This window comes from Stegodyphus dumicola, chromosome 2 (genome assembly GCF_044657685.1).
Source record: "Stegodyphus dumicola isolate Sdum_Otavi_A_Nest chromosome 2, ASM4465768v1".
NCBI classification, from domain to species: domain Eukaryota; kingdom Metazoa; phylum Arthropoda; class Arachnida; order Araneae; family Eresidae; genus Stegodyphus; species Stegodyphus dumicola.
In genome coordinates, this window is record NC_140769.1 from 150,540,160 (window position 1) to 150,549,275 (window position 9,116).

Genomic DNA, 9,116 nt, shown 5'->3' on the forward strand with positions numbered 1-9,116 from the left:
TGGGGACCCTCTCCTCTTGGTAGAAAAAAAAGAACTGAAGTGAAGGCTCTACACATTCTCTCTTGGAATGGGATCCATATTTCGGGAAACGTTGATCACCTCATGCTGGAAAACTGAAGTGAACCACCAAGATTGGACTCTATATAATATTTTTTTTAATTGACATCATGACCCTCCTCCAATTTGTTATTAAAATAAATTGTTTTTTTTTGTTTTGGTTTTTATCCCATTTCCGATGTGATTTCAGAAATGCAATTCCATAACAGTTCAATTTCATTCGAGGTTAAATGATCTAAACAGTCTTTGACCCACCCATCCGTATGATTATTTTCTTCTTCCTGTTGCATCAAATTTTGTAAGTCCATATAATCATTCCATACGGGAAGGGCTGGATCCTCACAAGGCTGTCTTGAAACACTTGGAGTCTCTTTGGGATGAGTGGAGGGATCTAGGATGTCTGGACCCGGCTGTGATTCTACCTCCATGATTTCTGGACCCGTTGGAACTTGTGAACCCGGCTGTGATTCTGCCTCCATGATTTCTGGACCCGTTAGAACTTGTGGACCCGACTGACATTCTACCTCTACGATGTCGGGACTTTTTGAAGCTTGTGGACCCGTCTGACATTCTACCTCTACGATGTCGGGACAGGTTGGAGGAGAAGAAGAAGAAGAAGAAGAAGAGGATACTGGAAGAGGTTCTGTCTGTGAGGAGTCCGAAAGAGGCTGCCTGTTTGAACAAGTCGGGGAAGAAGAAGAAGAAGCTTCTGGATTCTGAAGCGGATCTTGCACGCCAGGTAGGTTCCGGTAAGTCGACCGTTTTTTAAGAGGTAATTTTTTTTCTTCCTCCTCATCTTCAATCGTGATGACTTCAATTTCATTCCGTTGCCGGGTCGATTTTGTTTCGGGCCATGACGGTTTGGTCCAGCTCCTCTTATCATCTAAGGAAGGGATGGGTAAAGGTGGCGGGGGGTTCTCTTCTTCTTGAAACACCATCGGCGATTGGAAAGAAATCTCCTTTTGAATTGTTTCCAAAGCGAGTACGAGCACCGATCGACGAGAAAGAGACTCTTCTGGGTCGTGACGATGAGATATTGCGTTTTCGGGGGAACGACATAGTTTTGAAAAGGTCTTAGAATATATTTCTTATATTTCATCCTGTCGCTGACTTTAAAACTTCTTTCCTTCAGATTGGGGGACGATGATTCGTAATAGGCGAGAGGAGCGGCTGTGGTCTGAACAATATGAACTTCGTCCTCAGCCGTCGTTCTCACTCCAAACGTAAAATATCGTTTCGTGAGAAAAATGTTCTTCCACCGAAAACTCGTGCGCGGATCCGTATATCGCCGGTCTGTTTGAATGGGCCGTCTCAAAGCTCGATCCATCCGATTCCAAGAGAAGGGAGATTCCTCTTTCGTTTGTTGCGATTCGAATAAATTTCTGTATATATTCTGAACGAGCAGGTTGGAGGATTCGACATCTTGGTTGAAAGAAACGATCGCTTGATGAGGTGGTAAATGCGGAATAAATGTCGCACAATGACACGCCAAAAAGATTTTCAAGTTGGAGATTTGCTTTAGCGTCTTCAAATCCTCCCCGTTCGAAATCCGTTGAGTTGGAAAAACGTCTAATAGCGACATGGCTCCCAATGGAAAAGAAATGATCTCGCCCAGTACTCACGTCTTTTTATATACACACAGACACACATAGAGGCTCTATGAAGGCCGTTTTATTTGTTTTTTTTTTTGTTTCTCTCTCTCTCTCTCTCTTCTTTCCAAGAAATCTTATCTCCATGACCTCTTTTTCTTTTCTTAAAAGATGAATGTGTGTGGGAATGAGGAAGTGAAAGTAATAATTTAATAAACAAAAAATTATCCAACCATGACCTTCTTTTTTTTTCAAAGTCAACCTTTCCAATCCAAGGACGTCCAGAGATAGAGGAAGCAGGGAGAGGAGGAGAGAAGGGAAGGTCACACTCTCTTTCTCTCTATAAATAAAAGGGGAGAGCCCCAAAGTCGTATTTTTGTCCAAGTGGATCATGAGGAGGCATCCCCAGCTCACAACGTGTATTCCTTTCAAATATAAATATGTTGATCTTTCCTTTTATATCATCCAAGGAGTCGTTTACCTGAAAGCCTCCGATTTTTCAAAATGTGCGGGTTATCATACCGTGGGGAGTTGTCAAAAGATGCGGGACGAATTTTTGTCCGACGAAAACGTGTTGATGGCTCGTGACATTCCACCTTTGGATGCACAAATTTTGTTAATGAAACGAGCCAAATATTTTTACACGTCCCACTTTCTAACCGTCTCGCAAATGAATAGGATTATGGATCGTCTTGAGAAGACAAAAGGGATTCTCGTTCATTTTAGTGAATGGTTGCACAAATGTCTGCACGAACCTCTCTCGATCGAGAAAACTGGGAAGAATACCTATTATATTCTTCTCGAGGACTCTCCTTCTTCGTCTCATCTTAAGGAGGCCACGACTTTTGAAAAAATCCTCGAGCAAGAAAAATAGAATGGTGGAACAACTACCCCATCCCTCTCCCCGAGCATCAAGAGGAGCCTGTTCAGAAGAAAAAGAAAAAACCTTTCCAAAAGCCTATCCTCATCCTCCTCGATAATGATGGGGATGAGGAGAAGCCTGTTCAGATTCCTCTCCGTTTGTCAAAACCCGTCGAGGATGAAAAACCTCTCCCTTTCTCAAGACCCCTTGAGGAAGAGAGACCCCTCGAGAAGGAGAGATCTCTTCCATTGTCAAACCTCCTCGAAGATGAAAAACCTCTCCCTTTCTCAAGACCCCTCGAGAAGGAGGGACCTCTTCCTTTATCAAACCTCCTCGAAGATGAAAAACCTCTCCATTTATCAAGACCCCTCAAAAATGAGGGACCTCTCGATTTGTCAAAACCCCTCGAGGATAAGGGAACCAAAACTTCTCTCTCTTTCTCAAGACTCCTCGAAGAGCAGAGATCTCTCCCTTTCGAAGAGGAGGGACCTCTCAATTTGTCAAGACCTCGCGAGAATAAGGGAACCGAAACTCCTCTCCCTTTCTCAAGACTTCTCGAGGAGGAGGAGGAGGAGAGACCGCTCCATGTCTCAAGACAGGACCCTCCTCTATCTCTTGAGGATCCGAGGGAAATGATTCCTATTGAAAAACCATCTATCGACGATCCTCAGAAAAGGTCTTCGGAGGAGACTAGACTTCCATGTAGAAAACGAATCTGCCACAATCATCATAATAATAATAATAATATACCCCCCTCTCAACAACAGAATCCTACAACATTTGCAGATAAATGCATTCAAACCAATCCCTTTATAGTAACCCTTTTGATTGGAGAACCCGTGCATTAGCCTCGAAAAAAAATGAGATTCTAGACTGTTTCTATGACCAGAATGTTAAGCCAATAGATAGGTCTAGCTCAGAATTTTTCTTTTTAAAAGAAAATAAATAAATAAATAACCCAAGGACTATTCGTAAATATAAATGGTAAAGTCTTGAGTCGGCTGGAAAAAAATTTTCAGAGCTGAGAAAAATTCTCCAACTCAGGGAAAAAAAAAAAAATTTTGTTAATTTTTATCATGTCTTAGACATGATAAGAATTAACGACCCCCTTCCCTTTTCGTCTGGGAATGTTGTCTCACTCTTTTGAAAAACAAATCGTGATTCATTCATGGAATGATTGCCATTAGCGAAAAGATGAGTCATGGTCTATTTTTAGAAAGGGTGAGACATCCTTCCCAGACAAAAAGGGAGGGTCATTAATTTTTATCATGTCTTAGACATGATAAAAATTAAACAAAAGTTTTTTTTTTTCATTAGAGAATTTTATCTCAGCTCTGAGAAATTTTTTTCTCCCAGCCAATTCGAGACTTTACCATTTTTTTTTAAGAATGATTTCTCTCTGATCTATTATTTCAAAATTCCAAGTTTCGCTTCAGAACCATCTTTGCTGTTGAAGAAGTAACGTGATATATGTATTTTTTTAATGAGTTCTGTCAAGATTGAATTGTGCAGGATCGACCTTGCGAATTTCTTCTCTGTGTCTTTAAATAATAATGATACCGAACCGCTTTTTGTAGAGCGCAATGGAAAAAACCTTTTGTATGGTTAGGACAATTCATGTGTTCGATCCCATTGTATTTGAGAATCTCTTGCGTCGATCCCGAAATGCAATAAATGTATATTTGCAACCATTTCTCTAAAAACTGCCGTTTCATTTCTCCTCGCACCCAAATCATGGAAAAGGGTTCCGTCAACATCGTTAACACCCATGGAAAATAACTGTATGGAATTTCTCCTTCGTACCACGACAAGCCGTGATAATAATCACTCGCCCACACAGCGGTTCGTTTTTCTTTTTCGGTGAGCATTTTCCATGGAAACGGGGGTTTAAAAACAAATACCCCTCGAGAAGTACCGTCCAATGTGACGTAAGCCAATTCTTTCACAATAAAGGCTCCTTGAGAATCGTAGAAACCTTCAAAGTCGAGCACGAGTTCCATGTTTTTTATTTCTTTTTCTTTCCAAGGTGACCTTTATTATTATTATGATGGATGTGTATTGAGATACGCACGATATTATTCAAAAAACAAATATATATACGAATGTGACCTTTCCCAGAATTCATACGACCTGTCACGTGCAACCTTCTCTCTCTCTCTCTATAAAAGAGGAGACGGCGAGAGAACGCTATCCATTTTTTCCTTCAGGACACACAGCGAGAGAGAGAGAGAGAATTTTGTTTTCTTTTTTTCTCAATTGAAGAAGATGGACATTTTGAGTGCCAAACCTCTCAAAGATTCCTACATTGTTCTGGACATGGAATACTTTCACTGTTATGATCCAAAGACGGGAGATATATGTTTCATATTGAAAGAACTGGGCTACATCACTTGCGATTTAACCTTATGCGGATCCATGATTTTTCTCCCTCCTGTCAATTACGATGACTTATCGTCCCGCAATCAAGCTGTGGTCAACCAGACTACAAATAACCGACACGGCCTGCAATGGACCGAGGGTCGTCTTTCCTACGAGCATCTTCCTACGATCCTGAAAATGCTGACCGAAAATGTGGAGGCGATCTACGTCAATGGATACGATAAAGCCGAATTTTTCAGCAAGCTCTGCCAGCGATCCGTTTACGAGTTTTACATCCCAGGGAAAACCGAGTGGCGGAACAAGTCGAAATGCACGCGACACCAATATTTCCAAAAGATGATTCATTGTGCCGAGAACAAGGTGAGAAATTTTCGATACCATTTGATGGAGGGTAGTTACGTTTTCCGGAAATTACATTGTTACCCCTCCGAGAGCAAAGCTGTCGAAGACGAAGAGGAGGCGGAAGAATCTCCCCAGGAGAACTCGTGCGACGATGAGGAGGAGGAGGATGAACTTTCTAATAATAATAAATGTCTAAGTTGGGATGCTTTAGAGACCCAAGAATATTGGTCTCAACCCTTATCTCACCTAGACCTGAAAGAGGATCCTCAAGTGTACTCTTTGTGGTCCTCTTCTAAAATTTGGTCTTGGAGAGAACCCTTGAATGTTCATGAATGAAATGGTATGTAAATCCCTAGAGAAAAAAATAAAAAAAAGTTCCTTTTTTTTGTAATATGTTGATTTCTTTCCAATCCCATTTCTTTTCCATAACTCCACCCCAATCGACGAGAAGAAGAAGAATTTTCCACGTTACACAAGACGCATCTTCCAAGTTACACAAGACGTAGAAAGATTTCACAAGGATTTATAAATCACACGCTTCCACATGATATATGTATAGAGAGAAAAAGACCCTCTGTTCTCTAGCCAATACGTCAAGACTTCCCTAAACTAAGAGAGATCATGAGTACCGAGGAAACCTTAGCAGAGCAAGTGGAAAGACTTTCAAAGAGATTAGAAGAGTTAAGACGGGATAGATTTACAGTTCCGCCGACTAAAGAGGAAATTATCATCGATTTCAACAAACCGCTGTACTTTCATCCCCTACCCCAAAGAATGAGACGAGTGGACTCGCCGTTGAACAGTTCCAATGAGAAACAAAATGTCACTTATTTGAATAGCCAATTTCAACACATGAATATTTCATAAGTAATTTTTTGTTTTTTTTTCCCTAAAGCGTAGGGAGATCGGATCAGTAGTTTTTCCCTTTCCATCGTCGAAAAAGATTGGGACGAAAAATCTTTCTGATCTCTTTCAGAAAAATATTTCAGCCTTAAAAAAAAAACATATCATTTTATCATGTCTTAGACATGATAAAAATTAACTCTACCCCCCTTTTGTCTGGGAATGTTGTCTCACACTTTCTAAAAATAGACCATCACTCCTCCTTTCCTAAAGAATAGAATTCCAAGAATGGGATCTGGTCTATTTTTAGAAACGGTGAGACCCTATTCCCAGACAAAAGGCGGGTAGAGTTAATTTTTATCATGTCTAAAGTTCAGGGTCCATCCATCTTCTTATGTGAAACGGTGACCCTGACGAGATCGAGATAAACAAGTCCTGTGAGTTGTTTTGTAATCTTGACGCGATCCAAGAAAGACTTTTTATTCTTTTTTTTTTTGAAATAGGCGGGGGGTGGGGAGAGAAAATGTTCTCACGACCCTCAGATATCTTTTCATAAATATATTTTTTATCAAAGTGTTTCTTTCATCCCGATCCTTTTAAGAGGTTGGAATGACCCTGACATTTAGATGGGGTCGCAATCCCGACAGATGTCGCGCGAGTATAAAAGTGTGTGTCCTCCGCGAGATTTCTTCAAAGAACAGAAGAAGACGTGAACTGAGCTGGTAAGTCCCTTTGGTCCTATGAATATGGTTATCTATAAAATCGATTCGATTCTTTGTTTTTTTAATAATCATAATAATCATAACTTCATTTAAAAAGACCTTTGAAACTTTGAAACTTCTTAACCCTTTGAAAAGAAAAATGTCTCTTTCAAGACGACGACTCTAAAACGTTTTATTTTTTTTTCCCTTTCTAGATCTTCCCTGTTATACATATATACCTTTTCGACTCTTTTTTTGCTCCTGTTTGTGGAAGACATCACCGTATTCATCGCCATGGCGTGTTCAGAAAACTTTATCGTGCTCGATCTAGAGGGTTTCCAGTCCTACAACCACAAGAAGGGTGAATTTACCTACGTTTTAAAAGAATTGGGCTATGCGACAAAAGATTTTTTGACCGTGGGATCGTTGACGTTTGCTCCTCCTCAACCCTTCCACCAACTGAGTGACAAACACCAAAAGACGAATGCCTGGCTGACGAGAAACGGGCACGGACTTTGTTGGAACGAGGGTCATATTCCCTACAACCATTTAGAACGCATTCTCCAATCGCTCACTCACAGCTTCTCCACGATTTATGTGGTGGGATGCCAGAAAGCTAAATTCTTTGCTAAAGCCTTGGATTATCAAAAACCCGTGACGGAAATTTATGTGCCAGATGGAATCATTTGGAAGTATCGGGAAAAATGTGCCCGACATCATCAAAGGAGGAAATATTTCCATTGTGCCGAAAACAAAGTGCGCAACTATCGATGGCATATTACGGAAGGAGATTTTCATATCAATCACGTCTATCCAGACGGAACGGAGAAAGAGGAGAGGATTCAGGAGGAAGCAGACAATCCTCTGCAAGCTTTTGATAAGGCCTACGATCAGTTAGAGAAGGATCCGTCCCCGAAAGCGTACGATGACCTCATCCAGAAATGGGATAATCTGTCCTGTTTCCAAGTGATGGAACATCCGGATGAGCATACGCCTTTCCACTTGATGGGCTCTTCTTCTTTGTCGTCAACTTCCTCCAATAACTCGAGGAAGACGGAGGGTTGGGGAGACATACCTGAAAATGTTCCCCATTACGATCCAGCAGCCTGTTGGGACGAACCTTCCAAAGAATCTCATGAGACCCCCAAAATATCTTCAGAGGATCCAAAGTCAAAATCCACTGAGTGTTGGGACAATGAACGGACGACTCATGCTCCAAAATCTACTGAGACTATGTCCACTGAATGTTGGGACAATGAACTGACGACCCATGCTCCAAAATCTACTGAGACTATGTCCACTGAGTGTTGGGACGATGAAACCGAAAAGACGACAGAGAATTGGGATGACCGTTCTCAAAAGTATTTGAATTGATATATACATAAACTCAGGAGAAAGAAAAAGAAAAGATTTTTAGAAATAAGTAGGGAAAGGTTCTCCGCTTTCCCTATATTTATGGAAATGGACTGAGATGAGAGAGAGACGAATCAGGAGACCAAAAAAATGGGTCTTGGAAGGAATGAGTGCAAATGCATTCTATTCGTTCCGAGACCCATTTTTTTGGGTCCCTCTCTCATCCAATCTTGGAAAAGAACTTTGTCCTATTTTTCTAGGTCCATTCAAAAAGAAATGAATCTATCCATAAATTTTCTTAAAAGAAAAAAACAAAAAGATCCTTTACCTCTTGACGGTCCAAAGTCGAGAATCTTGGAAAAAGTCATCCACTCTCCATCCAGTCAAGCTTCTCTGTAGAAAATCTAGTAGGTGCATCTTCATTCTTGAACACCCGGCAGTTATTATTGGACGCAAAACGTCGAATGCTGAAATAGTTAACAGTGAGCCCATTCTTAAAGAAACGGGGATGTTTTATTCATCCAGTCGAGTGCGGGCAAATTTCTCAGAGCCGGAGAAGAATTTCTCTGGTTGAAAAAAAAAAAAAAAAAAAAAAAAAAAAAAAAAAACCCTTTTAGTCTGAAAATTGATGTCTTGAATTTTTCAAAAATTGAAGACATCAATTTTCAAATATTCAGACTAAAAAGGGGGGTAATTTATTTTTCTAATTGCATCCAATGTAAGATCCAAGTCACGGTTTGTGTTTTCAAAAAATTGAAGACATCAATTTTTAGACTAAAAGGTTGGGGGGTATTTTTTTTTTCTTTTCTCATATCTAACTCTGAGCCACAGAAATTTTTTCCGGCTCTCAGAAACTTTTCCCAGCCGACTCGATGTGAATAAAACTTTACTGTTTTTTAAGAATGTTATTTAATGGATCGATTTCAACCTATCGAGTTTCGCTTGAGTTCCGGCAGTGCTGTGGGCCCACCTGGATACAAGTTTTCCCCT